Below are 9532 nucleotides of genomic sequence, written 5' to 3'. Positions count from 1 at the left end.
TTTTTAGTTTATCTTAACTGATTTTGAGTGAATTAAGGATAAAAAATATTGTTAATATGGTTGAATCCCTTATTTCATGCTAATCATTAATTATCTACAATAAATTTCAAATTAAATTACAAGCCACACTTTCAGTTTTTACTTTATTATCTATAATTCCGTTTTTTTTTTAATTTTCGTTTTTAAAAAAAAAAACTTTTTTCGAATTAATAAAAACATTTCTTTTATTTGTGAATTTGTTATAACCTGAAATTTTTAATGTTATAGCTTGAAAGTCTAAATCTACTGCTATAGCTTGAAAATAGTACTATAATATATGTCATATATGAAATTTACACATTACAAAACCATTGGGTGACAAACTAATTAATGGAGAAAGCCCATTTATTGAAATGGTTGCAAGAATCCATCAAACTTCTTAGGTTAACATTGTTAAATCGAAATCAACACTGCTTACTAGTAATTTTTCAAAGCATTGTTTTAAGTTCAATATTAGCAGTGGAAGCAGAAGTGATTCCGACGATAGAGTTTTCCATTCTCCTAAAGCTTCAATAAAGAACATAGATTTTGTTGATATCAGATCTCCTCTGAAGGTCTAAGCATATAAAGTAGTCATGGAATGCATCCTATCTAAAAAGACATTTTTTTAAAATCTGAAAAGCATTGTTGAAGACAAAGAAAAAGAGGAATGGAAAATTAAAAAGAAAAGTAGAAAGGAAATATAAAGAAAAGCATAATAGAGAAAAAGAATTATTATTTTTTATATAAAAAAAACGTAATATTACGTGGCAGGGCGCGTGCAGATCTCTACTTAGTGCGAATCTGAGTGTTCGATTTTAAGGGGATATATATTTCATTTTGAAAATGTCCAGGGGGGTAATAGGACCTCCGTAAAGTATAGGTGTGTAGTTGGTAATCTAGTTATAGGTTGAGGGGTTATTTGGCTATTTTCTCTATTTATTTTATTCATACATCAAGACTTTTACACCTTGTTTAGCAGTATATATAAAAATAATGTTAAATAGAGTATATTAGTATTCTTTATATTAGTTATGCTTCCATTAGTTATACATAACTTATTTCTTATGCATTATTTGATTTGTATATTAAAAATAACATGCAATGCATTAAAAATTATTTTTAACCATGTTAATGCATATATTAAATCTCCAAATTGTTAAATTCTTTTGCATTACTAAAACCAAAAAATTCATGGTATTAGTAATATACTCATCAACACACAATAGAATACATTAGTTATACATATCATGAAAAAAATATATACTAAACAAGATAGTATTAATATACAGAGTTAATGCATGCATTGTTTTTGCTAATACACTCAATCAAACGAGCTTTTATTATTTTACATATATTACTTTTATTTTTATTATTATTGTTGTTGTTGTTGTTATTATTATTATTATTATTATCATCATCATCATCATCATTGTTATAATAGTGTTTTATATTTATTTCTAATTAAATTTCCCTTTTTGTCAAGATTTTCTCATAAAACTTGTTTCGTGTCTTTCACACGTATGATTCTTCGTTCTTCACACAATATTCATCATTATTATTTGTCATGGTTAAAAATAAAATTTAAAATATATCGGTTAACATTATTTAAAATATTTTATTTTATTTTTAAAATTATAGCAACATGGATATTGAAAATATGGTTTAAATTTCTTCTCCACACGTAGTTGGATAATTTTTTCATTATCATCAAATTTATTGTAAATTGGTCTGAAACCGCTTGAATGTGCCTTCATCATCGTTCAACTATTGGATCATTGAACCATGTACTCATGTATTCATTGAACCATATGTTTTGATACCACTTGTTGCACTCGAAAGAATTAGGGTGTCAAGTTCCATGACAATGATAAATCAAATGACAAATAAAACTATAATAAAAAGCACAATATTATTATATAGTTTAATCAAGTAGCCTACATATGAAAAACTAATATACAAGAAAATGTTAAAATTGTTGACAGGAAATCTCTCCTTAAACAAATCTCTTTAATTATTAGTGATGCTATTGTGTTAATTGGTATGAGAAGGGGTTACAGAGTTCCAAACTTTTATTTAAGAAAAATAAACCAAATATAGAAACGAATCCAATTTTCTTATGAGAAAAAGTACAAGCAATTATGGTAATGTTTTAACTTTCCTTCATGAAAAAAATAAAATCCAAATATGATAAAAAAAATCAGGACAAAATTGCAACACATATAAAATTAATAGGAAGAACAAAAACAAAATAAACACAATAAAAAGTAAATAAATATGTTAAAAATCAAATAGAAAAAAACAAACAATTGATCTATAATCAATACATACAAACAAAGTAAGCTTGTATAATGTAATAAATAAAAGTACACCTAAAGTCATAAATATATAAAAAATTAAAATCTGTGTGAGCAAATCAAAAGATTTTCAACATTTTAAAAAGAAAACTCCTCGTTGCATTAATCTTTGATCAACAGTTTTATCTTCTTTCAAAGCCTAGGGGATCAATCATTCTGATTCCTCTCTTTCAAAAAGAATCAGTATAAACTATATCGTAATTATTTTGTATTACTCATTAAAATAGTATATTCTAATTTGCTTTAACGTCTGCTTTATAATGAGTGGAGGTGCACATAATTTTTTTTCTTTTCCAAGAAACATAATGTGTTTTGTAATGTAACAAATATTAAAGTTGATTTTTTAAGAACAATTTATGTTTACTTCGGTATTTTTTCAACTTTTTTTGTTGATAATTATATGATTATGTTTGATACTTACATCTCTCTCATTTGCAGTGATTTTGCTACAGTATATAAGTGCATTCCTAAATTATAACTACAACATTGAAGAAGTAACTTACTCTTATTAGGATTCAGCTCACCTCCCATACTTGATCCCTCTATTTCGTCCGATTGTCTATTATATTTATTACATGTGTCTTGAAAATGGATGACACAAATTTTTATTTGCTAACCTTAGTTATCAACTTTTCATCTGTTCTCTGTTACAATGCTCTTTCTCCCTAAAATTTTTTAGATCAAACAAAGAAAGACGATGAGTATATAATGCCTTTGAGTTACAAAATTTGCATATTCAATCAAAAAGTAGAACAATTGATTCAATAAAATTTCTCTCATTTTTATAGGCTAGAATGATAAAAGGTACTATTTTACAAAAATAAATTGATAATTTTATTTTTTATTATTTGCAGAGACTCTTACCAGTAAAACTAAATTTTATGACATATTTAGATTGTAAAACTCTCTAAACACAAAGTGTTCAACGTGTTTATAATACTATAGTAAAATTAATGTTTTAGAATTTATTTTGGAAAAATGTATTTATTATGTCTTTAATTTTTCTATTGAATTATGTGTTTGTGTTAAATGAAAAAATATTTTTACACTATATATCATCACCATTTGATATATTAGGTTTTAATTAATTATAATTACAATTGGATAGTTAGATCATAGAAGATTTAAAATAGATAGTAATTCATAACTTTAATATGAGAACATATATAAGACCAATGCAAATAAAGAGTGTTAACACGGGTTGAGATTGAAGATTGAATTAGACATTCTTTTAAAATGAATTAAGACTTGAATAAGTTGAGATGTACAACCCGTAAAATTCTGACCAATTTGTGCCGAGGTTGATTTTGACCTCTTTAGGTGTGATTGTGAGATGTCAATTTCCTTATCCCACAAATATCTTAAAGTTCATAGTGATTTTACTACGTTTTCCTCAATATTAAATGTGTTTTCTATGTTCTTGTTGATTATTTTTAAAAGTTAAAATAAAATGTTTTTTTTCCATCATAGAAGTATTGGATTGTACCGTATTTTAATCAAAATTTCGTTGTTTTATAAAACACTCTGTTTCACTCAAGTGATTGAGTTGGTAAATTCGTTTTTAAAATTTGATTTTTGTGTTCTTGAATTGTTAGTCCGATTTTGATTTCGTATCAACATAATTCTTTAATTTTATACCTTATTGATTCATCACAAATGACTCCTCTGTTATTCCAATTATTCACTCTTCACTTGCTACTTTGTATATTTGTATTAAAGAAAAAGAAAAAAATGGAATAAATATTTTTGTATTGATCGATGATATCGATAAAATTCAATAATAACCTGTCTCACCTCAATCATCCTTGATTTAGGGTATCATTAATCTCTTCAATACTAATATGGTAATTATTTTTAAAAAAATTATTTATGTTTGTTTTCATTGAATTGGAGAGGGTATTGTTGTATTATTTGTAGGGTTATATATTGATTACATTCGATATGTGGAGTAAAAATATATGAATTGACAATAAAGATTGTTTCTAATCTTCTTAGTTTTAATTATCTTCGACGAGCTACTTTTATAAAAAAATCACAATCAAAATATCCTAATATTTTTAGTTGGTGTACACCCTACAAGTATAATACTAATGTTCAAATAATTAATAATATGTTGTTTTATTTATTAATTGATTTAACTTTTTTTTGCAATTAAAATCAATAGAGGTAACTTTACTTTGCTAGACCAATCAAAGTTGTAAACTATTGCTTACTTTGTATATGAAATTTGACCAAATCAAACAATACTAGACCATACTAATAGCACTGACAAACATAAAAATCGAGCCAAGTAAATGATAAAACAAGAAGATATTAAAGATTAGTATACATTAAACTTTTAACGATAGCAACATGCTTCCTCAAAATAAGTCCTAAGTGAGATGAAAATGGTATATAGAAAATGCAAGACTAATCATGAATTTGTTCTCAACAAATATATGAGATAGCTAACTCGAAAACTCTTAGACTCATATGAATAAGATTAAGCAGTAACAACCTAAACAACAATGCACTTTATGCTCGACAACAGTATAAATAAGATGATACCAACCCAAATGATATTAAGCAGTAGATTTGAGGAAAATAATAATGCAAAAACTCAAATAGAATAGCAAAGAAGTACCAACATTGTAAGCCAACCCACAAAGCTTTTACTCGATATTACGACTAACATGGAAACGACTAAGAATACATATATCACATCAAAACAACAACAACCTAGCGAGAATTGATCAGTGGGCAGCCATGGAGTAAACAATTTTCGAACATCAGCATATCATTTTGAAATGGAAGAAAGGGCGTGAAAATATTATGGGGAAGAACACGTTACCTTTCTTCGGGCAGCAAACTAGAACGACGACGAGCTTGAACGAGCAGCAACTCCCACCACCGAAAACACAACTCCGAGAAACTTGAATGAACGAAACAAAGCAAACGAGAGCAAAGACTGAACGAAAAGGTTTCAAGAACTTTTGTTTAAGTGTATTTTTTCCTCTCAAATGCTAACTAACTCTAAACGCAAAGTGTTCAACGTGTTTATAATACTATACTAAAATGACGAAATTGTTTGATGGACCCTTATATTTGTATGAGTTTGTATTTTGTACCTTCTAACTTAGCACCTTGTCAACTGAACTCTTTAACTCAATGAAACTCAACATTTTAAATCCTTTTGGCTTTGTATGAACTTCAAACTCCCAATGAAAATGACAAGTCATCATCCACATCAAATTTTATATGACACGTCATTTATTATTTTATTTTTAAAAAAAATAATTTTTTCTTCTTTTTTACTCCATACTCCCTTCATTGTTACTTGAGCAACTACTAAAACCCTTTCCTCCATTGATACCAATGAATCACCATTAAAATACCTTAATATATCTTAATATTTGCACACAATTTTACACAATACACTTCATCTAATTTCATGAAGATATTCAACAATTACTTTTCACCATTCAAAACTATCAGATCTTGACACTTTAACCTAGAAAAATGAAAAAAAGACAAATCAAGAACAATGTTGACAGCAAAAGAAGTTAAGATACTCATTAGACATATTTCTTCCGACAACTATATTTATTCCACCAATTTTTTGAATTTTCCTTTGCTGATTATGTTCAATTTTTTTGCACAATTTCATTTTTAATTTGGGGGAATAGAAAACGAAAAAGAAAAAAGAGAAAAAGAAATTGGAAAGGAGCGAGGAAAGGGAGAAAAAGAAAAATGGAGGTCTAAGTGGGGAAGAACAACAAAAGTGATGGTTGAAGAGGAAAAAAGAAACGTGGATGGGTGGGGGAAGAAGAAAGAAGTGAAACATTTATTTTTAATTTTGTTTTTTCTTTCTATTCTAATTTTATTTTTCTTTTAATTATTTTTAATTTAAATTCTTATGTCTACGCTCCTTTTGCGCGTGGAATCACGTATTTATTCCAGCTCATTAATCAAGTTGCCACATAAGCCTGATCAACAGTCAGAGAGATTTAAAATGTTAAGTTTCATTGAGTTAGATGGTTCAGTTGACAAAATTCTAAGTTGAAAGGTCCAAAATACAAACGCATACAAGTATAAGGGTCCATCAGATCATTTCGTCGACTAAAATTTATGTTTTAGAATTTATTTTGGAAAAAAACATTTATTGTTTCTTTAATTTTTTGTGCTAAATTATGTGTTTGTGTTAAATGAAAAAAAATTTCACACTATTAATAATCAACATTTGATATATTGGCTTTTAATTAATTATAATTACAAATAGATAGTTAGATCCTAGTAAATATAAAATAAATGGTAATTCATAAGTTTAATATGAGAACATAGATAAGACCAATGCAAATAAAAAGTGTTAAAACTTATTGAAATTAAAGATTAAATTAGACATTCTTTTATAATGAGTTAAGACTTGTACAACCCTAAAAATTCTAGCTAGATTGGGCTTCATTTTGACCCGTGATAGTGAAATGTCAAATTCCTTATAACCGCAAGTATTTTAAGGTTCATAGTGATTTTACTTCGTTTTCTTCAATAATAAATGTTTTTCTATGTTCTTGTTGATATATTTTTAAAGTTAAAAATAAAATGTCCTCTTTTCATTTTAATAGTATTGGATTGTATCGTATTTTAATAAAAAAATCATTGCTTTGTGAAACAATCTCTGTCGCTCAAGTGATTCAAGTTGGTAAGTTCTTTTTTTAAATTTGATTTTTGTGATCTTGAATTTTAGTCCAATTTTAATTTCATATCAACAATAATTCTTTAATTTTATACCTTATTGATTCATCATAAATGACTTTTCTATTATTCCAATTATTAACTCTTCATTTGCTACTAAATATTTTTGTATTAAAGAAAAATAAAAATGTGATAAAGTTTTTTGTATTGAGCGTTACTATCTTTGCAACTCAACAATAACCTGTCTAACCCAAATCATCTTTGATTTCGGGTATCAATAATCTCTTTAATATTAATATGATAATTATTTTAAAAAATTATTTGTATTTGTTTCATTTAATTGGAGGTAATGTTGTATTATTTGTATGGTTCTACATTGATCACAATCCATACATGAAATAAGAATATATGAATTGACAACAAAAATTGTTTCTAAATCTATTTAGTTTTAATTTTCTTTGAAGGACTACTTTAATTTTAAAAAAAATCACAATAAAAATACCCTAATATTTTTAGTTGATGTACACCCTACAAGTATAATACTAAGATTCAAATTATTAATATTATGTTGTTTCATTTATTAATTGATTCTTCATTATTGATATTTTTCTTCCTTATTGTAATTAATGAATTATTATTTAATTGATAATTTTATTTTTTATTATTTGTAGGTTGAGACTATTATTAGTAGAGCTAAATTTTATGACATATTTAAAATGTAAAACTCTCTAAACACAAATTGTTTAATGTGTGTATATAATACTATAATAAAATTAATGTTTTAGATTTTATTTTGGAAAAAATATTTATTTTGTCTTTAATTTTTTGTACTGAATTTTGTGTTTGTGTTAAATGAAATTATTTTTCACACTGAATAGTTAGATCCTAAAAGATATAAAATAGATTGTAATTTATAACTTTAATATGAAAACATATATAAGACCAATGCAAATAAAGAGTGTTAAAACAGATTGAAATTAAAGATTAAATTGAGCATTCTTTCAAAATGATTTTAGACTTGAATGAGTTGAGAGGTACAACCCATAAAATTCTAGCCAGATTGGGCGAAGGTTCATTTTGACCCCTTTAGTGTGGCTGCAATATGTCAATTTCCTTATACTTGCAAACATCTTAAAGTCCATAGTGATTTTTCTGCGTTTTCTTCAATATTAAATGTTTTTGCTATGTTCTTGTTGATTATTTTTTAAAAGTTAAAAATAAAATATTCTCTTTTCATTCTAGAAGTATTGGATTGTATCGTATTTTAATCAAAATTTTCTTGTTTTATAAACACTCTCTGTCGCTCAAGTGATTGAGCTGGTAAGTTCATATATTAGCTTTTAATTAATCATAATTGTTAAAATTTCATTTTCAAATACTATTATTGTAAGTTTATCCTATAGGTTAATCAAACTACCAATAGCAGTGGTCAAATATTATCAGTCTAATTAAAATAACATTATGAAGTTATGAAACATATTAGCAAATTTTTTGCAAGCCTAATTAAAATACTTATATATATGTTAAGGGGAGCGTGAACTCTGTCGTGCACATTTATTTGTGCTTGCCATTCTAACAACTCAATATAGGCCAATATCATGATGCACTCTACTTTACAAGAGGGTGTTTGGATTGACTTAAAAGTTGGTCAAACCTACTTTTAAGTCAGATTTTGACTTCTAGAAGTGTTTGATAAATATAAAAAATAATTTAAAATAAGTCAAAAATGACTTAAAATAAGTTGGAAAGTGTCTGGAAAAGTAAAAAATGACTTAAAATGAGTTTAAAATGACTTAAAATAAGTCAAAAACCAAAAGTAGGTCTCCCCTACTTTTTATTTTTTGACTTAAAAGTCATTTCTGTTTGACTTTTTATTTTTGACTTAAAAGCTGTTTTTTTTAAGCCAATCCAAACGGGCTCTAAGACTATTTTGAAGGTATTGACAAGTCGACTACAACAAGTGATGGAATGCCTAGTGGACAAGAACCAATCAACTTTTGTTCCTCGAAGACTAATCAATGATAATATTATTCTTAGCCATGAACTGGTCAAAGGGTATGAAAGGAAGAGTATCTCACCAAGGTGCATGATGAAAGTAGACATGCGGAAAACATATGACTCAATTGAATGGGGGTATTTAGGAAAAGTGATAAAATGCTTACAATTTTCTGAACAGTTCAGACATTGGATCATGCAGTGGGTAAGAACTGTCTCTTATTCCATCTTGATTAATGGGCATCATAGTATACCTTTTAATGCTAAAAAGGGCCTGAGACGGGGTGATCCTTTATCACCATTCATGTTTGTGTTGTCTATGGAGTATCTCACAAGAATTTTAAAGCAACTTAAGCACAATCCAAACTTTAACTATCACTCAAGGTGTGCCAGGTTGAATGTGATATAATTAAACTTTGTTGATGACCTGCTCTTATTCAGCAAAGGAGACACCACATCAGTAACACTATTATTTGAGCTCTTTACTACAT

Source organism: Solanum tuberosum, unplaced genomic scaffold (genome assembly GCF_000226075.1).
Source record: "Solanum tuberosum cultivar DM 1-3 516 R44 unplaced genomic scaffold, SolTub_3.0 scf00010, whole genome shotgun sequence".
Taxonomy (NCBI): Eukaryota; Viridiplantae; Streptophyta; class Magnoliopsida; order Solanales; family Solanaceae; genus Solanum; species Solanum tuberosum.
Note: the sequence above shows the minus strand (reverse complement) of the source record.